Here is a 10,322-nt window from a genome sequence, read left to right on the forward strand (position 1 = left end):
TTACAACAAAAAAATAGCCAGGCGTTGTGGCAGGCATCTGTAGTCCCAGCTACTTGGGAGGCTGAGGCAAGAGATCGCTTTTGTCCAAGAGTTTGAGGTTGCTGTGAGCTGTGATGCCACAGCACCCCACTGAGGGCAACACAGTCTCAAAAAAAAACCCCAAACCAAACTGTACTGATTCTCCTCCCTTTCTGAGTGCTCTTTTGGAGTTGTCTTTTGATTACCCTTCCTCCTCTCACTTCCAGAAAAGGAATTGGTGGGGTTTTCCCATGGTTTAACCCATCTTTTCTCCCCTTGGAAACCACTTGCACATGTGCAAGGGTCACCTTGTGAGCCCACAAGTTTTGATTTATGACCCTTAAAGGCCAATGAGACACTTCCAACTGACTATCCCTGTTACCTAAAGCAACATCTCTAAATTAGAGTTTCATTTTCTTACCTCTGTGCCTTAATTCAGTGAACAGGCCTTCTGATTGTTTCCTTTCTGTTTTTATTTGGGGCTTTAAAAAACCTTGTTTCTTGAAACAAATTGATATAACATACTGTTACCTTTTAGGATCATTCATCCCTTAATGGTAAATTAGCACTACCGTGTGAGGGTAGGGGCTAAGATTTGAAATCAGAAAAGGTCTTAAATAATTGGGAAAGGAGGGCGGTGCCTGCGGTTCAAAGGAATAGGGCGCTGGCCCCATATGCCGGAGGTGGCGGGTTCAAACTCAACCCCGGATAAAAACTGCAAAAAAAAAAAAATTGGGAAAGGAGTAGTAGAGTGAGCTGATCAGAGGAACACAAGAAGCTCGCTGGGCAGCGTCACGGTGTCATTGGTAGTTGGTTATAGTGGATTTAAGAGAATCCTTCCTTGCTCTGTAGTGATCCCTGCCCCTCCCGGAAATGCTGGGCTGCTTTCAGGTGCTGGGGGAAAATAGAAAACAGGGTTTTTCTAAAGTGGGAATTTTGTCATGTGGGTATCAAGAAAATAAGAGTGGCAAGGGTCTGTGTGGATACTAGCAAGCATATTATTCAAACTGTGGGAATGGTTGATGAAGCCAAACACAGCCAAAGAAAAACAGGCGGCCAGGTGTGGTGGCTCATGCCTGTAATCCTACCACTTTGGGAGGCCAATGCAGGAGACTGCTTGACGCCAGTTAAAGGCGAGCCTGAGCAACAACATAGCAAGACCTCATCTCAAAAAAAAAAAAAGCAATTAGCTGGGTATAGTGGCACAAGCCTGTAGTTCCACCTACTTGACAGGCTGAAGCAAGAAGACTGCTAGACCCCAGGAGTTTGAGGTCTCAGTGAGCTATGATTGTGCCATTGCACTCCAGACTGGGCAACAGAGCAAGACCCTATCTGTAACAAGTATTTTTTCTTGAAAGAGGGTTCCAGTAAGAGGGGGAAAAAGACAAAGAGGAATGGGAGTCAGCTGGGAAGGTGGGAAGGCAGGATGTCATGGTCCAGGATGCTGAAATTGGTGATTCTGGAGGGAAGCAAGTCCAGGTGAGCATGGGTATGTGTGATTGGTAGGGCTGGAGTAGTTGAGAAACCAAGGACAGATTCTCTTTGTGATCACTGAACCCACTCAAGGTGAGGAAGACTGAGTCAGATGTCAAAGTCTTAACAACCACCTTTAATTCTACAATATATTTCTTCTTAGTCATTTATTCATTTAAAAAATGTCCAAAATTTAAAATAAAGTCTTCAGTAATGAAGGTCTTCAGAGTTGTTACAATGATCTCTATTCCTTAAAAAAGAGCACCTGCCTATAATTGGCAGGCCATCGGGGTGTTTTTTCACACATATGATTCATCTCTCTTACCCCACATTTTCCAGTGTTTACTTCTTTTATCATGAAAGAACTGGATGGTATATGGCCTACCACTTTGTACAAACAACTTCTTTAAGACCTTTTCTCAGAAATCCAGGGACTCTTCAGCATAGGCATTTTGCATAACTTTTGAATCCAATCTGGTTTCTGATTTGACTTCCTCAGTGATGGAGATGAGTTTCAGTTAAATGAGTGCATATTTGTGGCATGCTTAGAATAGTGCTTGGCTTATAGTAAGCACCCAATCAGTTTTACCCAGAATTAAGTAATTCTGGGCCTCAGCTTCCTGATGATCTCTCTCACACAGCATTCTGGGAACAAAATCAGATATAAAAGTACCTAGAGGGTGGCCCCTGTGGCTCAAGGAGTAGGGCGCCAGTCCCATATGCCAGAGGTGGTGGGTTCAAACCCAGCCCTGGCCAAAAACCAAAAAAAAAAAAAAAAAAAAAAAAAATTTCCAGGCTAAAAGTACCTAGAAATTAAAACTATTAGTTCCTGTCAGTTTTCCCCTTGCAATTCTCGAGGCATTTCATGATCACGTATCTAGTAAGTCTCCATTTTAGCAGCTAAGAAATTGGAGATGGGGATAACCTAAAGGTCAAGGTTACCGTGCTGCTAAGCAGTGTTGCAACATCCACTCAAAGTGGAGGCACACTCAGCATGGCATCATCCAGACTAAGCTGGCTGGTTATTGCCCCAGGGCACAGCAGCAGCGCCATGCAGCAAATTCCCAAAAGACCCGATGGCATCTTCCTTCTTTTCCTCTAGTGTTCTTTCTCCAAGTCCTAATTAGGATTAAAAAGACAACAAAGGTAGAAGGAGAACAACAACTTCTTCTACAGAATCTGAACCATGCACTGTGTCAGGCAGCGAGCAGCACAAACCAACCTGACAACCCTAATGACAATAATATAACAAAATAAGATAGACAAATCCATATACTGAATTTATAACAGCATTTTTGTATGGAGCAGGGAGACAATGGATGGGGGGGAGTAAACATTCAACAAATGAGCTAATAAAATTGGCAGAATAAAACAGAAAACCACAATAGTAAATGCTTAGCAGCCAAACACATTTATTAGTCTTTTTTCTTTTTTTTTTCCAGGAACCCAAAAATATTTTGTAGTTATAATGTAAGCAACTGAGTTGCACATAATACAATCATAATCTTTCCAAAATAAAATAAAATAAAAAACTAAACAAAAACAAAAATAAGCTGTTTAAAAGCCCAAAAAACCCTTCAGAAAACTCTTATATATGCATTACATCATCTCTCAGTTTTAATGAAATGACGACGACTTAATTCCTTATTACTCAACCTGTCACAATCCAATAAAACACCACCCTTTAGTTTTTTTTGTTTGTTTTGATACTTTTTTTGAAATCCAGCATGAGAAATACAGTACCTGCTATGGCAAAAAATACACATAAAATGCAATTTTTCAGCTTATTTGTACATTAGTAGAGTTTAACATTTTATTGTTTGTTTTTTTAAGTGAACCAGTGATTTTTAAGTACCACTATACTAAAAAAGTAAAATAAAATATAGAAAAGGGGGGCCCCAGCCTGCCATGCAAGTGCACCTCTAAAGTGCCTAGTTTCTGTGTCCATGTAAAACCAGTAATATGAGGAGCAATTTCAACGTATGGGAGTTTGATTAAACCTCTCTGTTATAAAAAAAAAAAAAAAAAAAGACAATGCCATATCCTTCCTTTTCTCCCCTCCCAGGCGTCCTCAAATCCCATCATCCACTTTCTCTACTGCCCATCAGAAGAGAGAAAAGAAAGCCACCAAAAAATAATATTGTAAAGGCTATTTCAAGTATAAGAAAAACAAAAACACTTATAGGTAACTTGCAGAAAGCATCAGTCTGTGCAGCTAGTCATTTTTACAGGTTTTGTTTCTGCTAACAGTGTTTCAGATGAGAGGATCTTTGCTGTACCTTCCTGTTACCTGTTTGTGTGCAAAGTTGGAAAGCTGCCTTTAAAAATCCAGCCTCTTTTTGATGCCCTTTTCTGCACCTTCTGTTTACAGGGAGGAAAGGAGAGACGCGAGGGAGTAGAAAAGGAGGAAGGGAGCCACATGTCACAAATAATTGAAATGGTACTTCTCCTCCTCTGCCACACCCCCCAGGTCCGCTCCTCTGTGAAGTGACTCTCATTCTTATTCATTGTTTCCTGATTTGGTAGGTTGTATTTTACTATGTAAACATAGCCCCCTAGGATTATGGAACCCAAAGCAGCATTTATATCTCCATCTAGATGGAGAGAGATAAAATAGTCCAGAAACCTCTCCTCAGGTTGCCTTTGTTGTCTGTTTTTGGTTATGCAAAACAGGGATGGGATGGGGTGGGGTCGGCACAGAATGTGAAGTTATAAGCAAATAGTGGACAGTTAGGAGTGGGCACAGTCGAGCTGTTGTATCTGCTTTTTTTTTCCTTCCCAGAAGGGTTTTTTGTTTTTTTAAAACCTGTTAAAAATGTTCCTGCACCGTAAGTCATACTGAGATTAAGGCCAAGGGTGCAGTATCTTGTGCACGTGTCTCTGTGAGCACATTCTTGGTGCATGCACCATTTTTGATGTCTTCTGTGAGATCACTGCATACACTTTGGTCGCCTGTGTGTGCAAAGGGAGGTGGTGGGGGGAGTGTTCTAGGAAAGAAGTGCAGAGATCAGTGAAGCCCTTTGGGAGCATCTTATAAAGGATACACATATAAGGGCAGGCAGAACCCATGAAGGATCGAAGGAAGGAGGCTGATAGAAAAAAGGCCTCCAGATAAACAAGAAAAATCAAACTCCAAGGTCGACAGTGCCCAAATCAGAGGGTGGGTGGATAATACACATGCGCTTATAATCATGCTTCTTCCCTCAGGGGAAGTCGTCACTATACAAGTCAGTGGAATCAAACTGAAAAAGACTTCTTGCATGATAGAGTCTATCTTAAAGATGGGGAAAAGGGGATGTTTGTGAAGACACTATTCAAAATGACCCATTCCAGCCCTGCCTTCTGGGTGCCCAAATCTAGGAGAGTGGTAGCAGACAGACCCACACCAGCAGCATTTGTTATACATATTTCACTCTACTTAATGTCAGCTGTAAGCCTCACGGAGGGGAAAGATGTAAGCACACGCACAGCTCTCAGGGTGGTTTACACAACTCCGTAGACAAGTAGTCTTCTAAGAGATCAGTACGTTTCCACTGCATCAAAAGTGACAAGGCTATGAAGTCTACAGCACAGACTGAAGTGCCAGGGACCAAATCCTTTTGTGAACTACAGAAAGATACTCAGTTACTTGGGGGGTGGGGTGGTGGGTGGTGGTGGTGTCTGAACCAAGAAAGATTGACAGCTCAAGGTCTTGTGTACAAAACATTCTGGAATCCCCGGAACAGATGGATCTTCTGGAAGAGAGAAATGCAGACATTCCCTACTCTGGAACGAGAATGCTGGAATAGGTAGTGTCTACTTAAGACAGGGTGTTGCTGTGTGGGAGGCAATGGAGAGAAGGTGTCACCCCTCCACCACAAATGCAAACCCAATCACCTGACTTGCTCTGCTTTATTTTTTTTCATAAACATGAGAGAATAAGATCTGAAACTCCTGATGGCTTAAAAAAAAAAAGGAAAATATCATATTTTAGGGTTACTTTCACAGCAAAGAAAATATTTTCAAAGTTATCTTGCTATTTACATGTTCATATTTTAAAAAGGATAATCCATTGATGTCAGAAAAAGAGATGGGAGTTAAGGGTTTACACTGCAGGGGGGGATGTACCTCGAGGTATTGTTTTGTGAGAGACAGTTGAAACATCAGGATTTTTTTTTTTGTCTGTTTTGTTTTTTGTTTAAAGGCAATCTAACAGATTGGAACCCTGATAAGATCATGCCCGTGCAGCCGTACACTGGCACGAGGGAGGTGACTGTGATCAAGTTTGTTACTTGTTACAGTACTGTGAACACCAACACGAACTGCTGTGTGGAGACACTGTATATAGGCAGAACAATCTCGCTGACGACACTGTATGTTGTAAATAATGTTTGGACCAGAGCAATGCAGGTGCTGTGATTCATCACAGCCAAGATCAACAAAAGAATTCTGTCAGGACCAAGAGGCTGCATGGAAGGCCTCCCCTGCCACACACCTCCCAGCTCGCTGGCTTTATACCACAGACAGAGGGATTGCGCATGGGGAAGAGAATCCTTTTTGGCCTGCCAAGCAACAGCCATCTTCCGCACAGAGAAGGACAATTTCCTTATAAGTTCAGTTAAAAATGATTAAAAAGGAAGAAAGAAAAATTAAGAGAGAGAGAGAGGAGGAGGGGTTTTTGAAACTGACCTACAGATTTAACTTTAAGGTCAGCATGAGTGAGGCATGGTTTCCTGAGCTTGAAAGGGTTTGAATGTAGGAAAGAATGAGTACTTTTTTCGAGAGAACACTGGAGCCTTCAAGAGTCTCCCTGTTGCACTGGAGTAACACTGCACGGCTAGGATGGAGAATCCCACACCACATGGGTTGACAGGAACTGCAGGCCCCCTGGAGTTTGCCTGGTCATCAGACCTGCCAGCAAAGGCTGCGAGAGGACTTAGAGGTCTGCGTCCACCTCACTGTGCTGACCTTACTGCATCTTTTTACTCTCCCACCCTTCCAGGACATGGGGACACCATGGACACAGAAACTGGAGAACAAGGATGCAAAGCTACTCCCTTCCCCTTGCTGCCCTCTTCTCCCCCCCTTTTGCAGAATGCATAGTTACACGATTCACGTTACAAAATAAAAAAGCAAGGGTGACCAAATATGGGACTCTTTTTGAAAAATGAAAAAAATCCAACAACCTCTTCTTAAATTCAGTATCAAAATTCACATTTGCATAAGAATACATTTCAAGGCCATTGGAGAGGAATGAGAGTGGAGCACAGGTGGAGCAGCCTCTCTCCTCCCTTTGTCTTCCTGAATGAAGCTGAAGGAGTCACTTTCCTCTTTGGGGGAGTTCTGAGGAATTACAGAAACGGCCCTTACCATTCATTTGAAGTTTCTTTAGAAGATAGGGAGTAGGGAGAAGAGGTGGAATTGTTCAGAACAAACAAAAACAGATGAAGAGACACTGCAGACGTCTACGTTACTATAGCAGTTCTTTAGAAATAAAATCGGATTTCAGATTTCTCTTTCCTTTCTCAAACATTTCAGTCTTGACTCTTTTCCACTGTGCCGTCATAAATGGCAACATGATGTGATTTCCACTTAGGAAAATAATGGCCTTCTCGGATGCAGACCAAGAGGGTAAAAAATGTGCTGCCTGCCCCGCACACAGCAGAAGCCAGAAGACGCCTTCTTTACGTGCATGAGCGACCCACAAATACACCAGATTCCAATTTTCCAGTGCTTACAGAAAAACAAAAAATAAAACAGCCACAGCCTACACACATGCACATAAGGAAAACTAGGCAACGCAGACGTCTAAATTCAACTTGCACTCTTGGACTAACTTGGGTCTCTTGTCATTTGTGCACAATCGCCGGCTTGTCCCCTCTCCCAAGTCCCAGATTCTCTTCCACACCTCTCTATACTGTGCAATATTGATACTAATGAAAATTCAACAGCTGCCCCTGGGACTTCCAGGAGAAAACTCTGGCTTCCTAAAAGACTAAGCCGACTGTCTTTTTGTTTGTATCCCAATGGACAGTCTCATCCTGAAACAGATGGTTTCTACTCACAAAGGCACATTCAGAAATACTACATTTAAGTAATTCCTCAGACAAAAGTAAAAAAAGGGCAAAGGGGGTGGGTGGTGTTTTAAACACATTTAATTTCTGGCAAGAAGTGTCATGCTAAAATGCATCACTTGGTGAGAAACTCCACCAAGTGGAGTTTAAAAGGTATGTAACTTCTTAGAGGGTTCGTATGGTTTGTGTTATGTTTTGCATAAATACCCCCTTTCATTTTTGGTGAACACACTTAGTATATACTTCCTTCCTCTCCAGTCCTGACATAGGGTGGTTCCATTTTGCCTCCAATCATCTTTTACACCCACCACTCTGAGAACTGTGCACACACCTCACAGCCTACTGAGGTGCAAGGCTGGATCTGGAGGAGGTCCAGGAAGCCAGGGTAAGAGAAGATTCTGCTACAATTACCTAAGTCACCTTGACAACTTTCTTCTGTTGCTCACCACCAGCAGTAAAGCAGAACTTCCTTTCTTGAAAAACTAATCCCATCTTCTACATATAGGCTAGAAACGGTTCAATTATAAATGGGAATTTATTTGCGAAGCAATGATTTATAGCTTGCAAGCCAAGTTGAGGCACAAAGTGCTTTAAGGAAACACTGTTACTTTTTGATTTAAAACAGAACACTTCTTGCCTGTTTAGCTAACCTTTCCTCTCCCACCAACAAAATAGTTCTTGGTCACCAGGAGGAACTAATGACTGAGCTTTGCAGAGACCCTTTGGTCAGGGTAGTATCATTTTCCTGGCATGCACAGTTTCTTGGTAAAAATAAATTCAAGTGTAAAGCTAACTGAAAGGAAACTTTAACTTCTGTGAGGCAAATGCTGGCAGTATCTGCGATTTTTGCTGCTTTTTTTTTGGGGGGGGGGTAGTAGTAGTAGGTTGTGACAAGGGATTTGACAGTTTAAAAACCACTCAAATGTTAGGAATACTTCATAATCACTCAGGATCTAGTCCGAGTGACCACACATGTGTGCAGTGTGGATGCTGAGCTGGGGAAGCAGCTCTCGACCCACTGACCTAAAAGGTCCCCTCTACCACCTTGTAGGTGTTCATGGTCTCTTTCTTTGGCAGCACAGGGTTATGGAAGGTCCATGTTCAATTTTATTATGTTATTACTATGTTCACAGATTCTTGAAGTTAATATTTTAGATCTAAAGAATGTGATACTATCACTCTCTTTGTCAAATATAAGGTCAAGCAAAAAACACTATCATTGACAAATGGGCACCATCTCTGAGAATGCACACATCTTTGGCACTGGTCATAAACCTACAGACCATCTTACAAGATGTGAAATGCAGATAATATTCTGTTTTCTTATAAACTGATGATGTCCTCAGCACGCTGTATGCTATTCTGTTTCTAGACTACACGGACACCCTGTGCTTGCAGAGAAGGGAGCACAAGTGGTACACCCTGATGTGCAGAGGGGATGAGGTCACCCTATTTTCTGAGTGACACTGAGGTCTAAAGACTGACAATTCATTGTACACACACAGGCTAGAACACTTTCACCTGCACTATCTCCTGTGGCCTTAGTTGTACATTCACAGGAGGAAAAAAACATAATGAAAGAACAAGACTTCTTTCTGCAGTAACACTAAGAATCACAATCAACACACAGGCATGAATATGACAAAACTTGGCAAAACACTGGAGAAGTAAGTCTGATTTTTTTTTTAACCAGCTAAAGATTTATTTTCTACTCTTAAAGATCTTATAGATGCTTAAAAGTAAAATGTAAAATAAAACGCTTCAAACCCAAACAGTAACCTACAATGCTTTATCTGTTGAATTTTAATTCTGAGGATGGGGACCTTTTTTTACATAAAGATTGAGTTGTTCCCTAATCTTAGAGGGAGGCTGTTACAGCCAACTCTGCTGAAAACATCCTGTTTACGATGCGGGGGTGGGTGGGTGGGGAATAGGCGTGGCTCAAGCATTTTGCTCAAAATGCAGACATTTTCCTTCTGTTTAAGAGAAGAGTCAAGATGGCAGAATACACAAAATAAAAAACACATAGCATCTGAGGTCAAAATGGAATCCGGCTGTTAACCCTACAGTAACTGCCCCACCCCCAAAAGTGGTAAAGGTGAGAGTGACTATTTGCAACAAACAAGTTAACAGCCCATGAACTTTTAGTTTCTATTAGATATATGCATTCATAAAGGTGCTTCCAAATTCTTAGGCAGTAATTTCTTTTCCTTTCTTTTTTCCCCCTTACATACCTGATATACCACATTCAACCCACAGAAGTTAGGAAGAAGCAACTGCTAACTTATGCTACATTCATGTCAGAAGAGGTGGGGAAATTCTTAGAACAGGAGCCATAGTAATAGAAAATAAAGCTACTGGAGTAAGGTGGTTCACACCTATAATCCTAGCACTCTGGGAGGCCAAGGCAGGTGGACTGCTTGAGCTCACAAGTTCAAGACCAGCCTGAGTGAAAGCAAGACCCTGTTGTCTCTACTAAAAATAGAAAAACTGAGGCAAGAGGATCATTTGAGCCCAAGAGTTGGAGGTTGCTGTGAGCTATGTGAGCTATCACGCTACAGCACTCCACCCAGGACAATAGCTTGAGACTCTCTCTTAAAAGAAAGAAAAGAAAAGAAAAAAAAAAAATCAAGCTACTATAAATAAAACTAACTGAATGGCAAAAAATGGATAATGTTGATTTATTGAGGGACACTAATGTAAGAATTTAGTTTGGAAACTTAACTTGCAGCATTACTAAGTTAACTCCTGTGATGTTGTAAATGAAAATTTCAAGGA

The sequence above is a fragment of the Nycticebus coucang genome, chromosome 3 (assembly GCF_027406575.1).
Source record: "Nycticebus coucang isolate mNycCou1 chromosome 3, mNycCou1.pri, whole genome shotgun sequence".
Taxonomy (NCBI): Eukaryota; Metazoa; Chordata; class Mammalia; order Primates; family Lorisidae; genus Nycticebus; species Nycticebus coucang.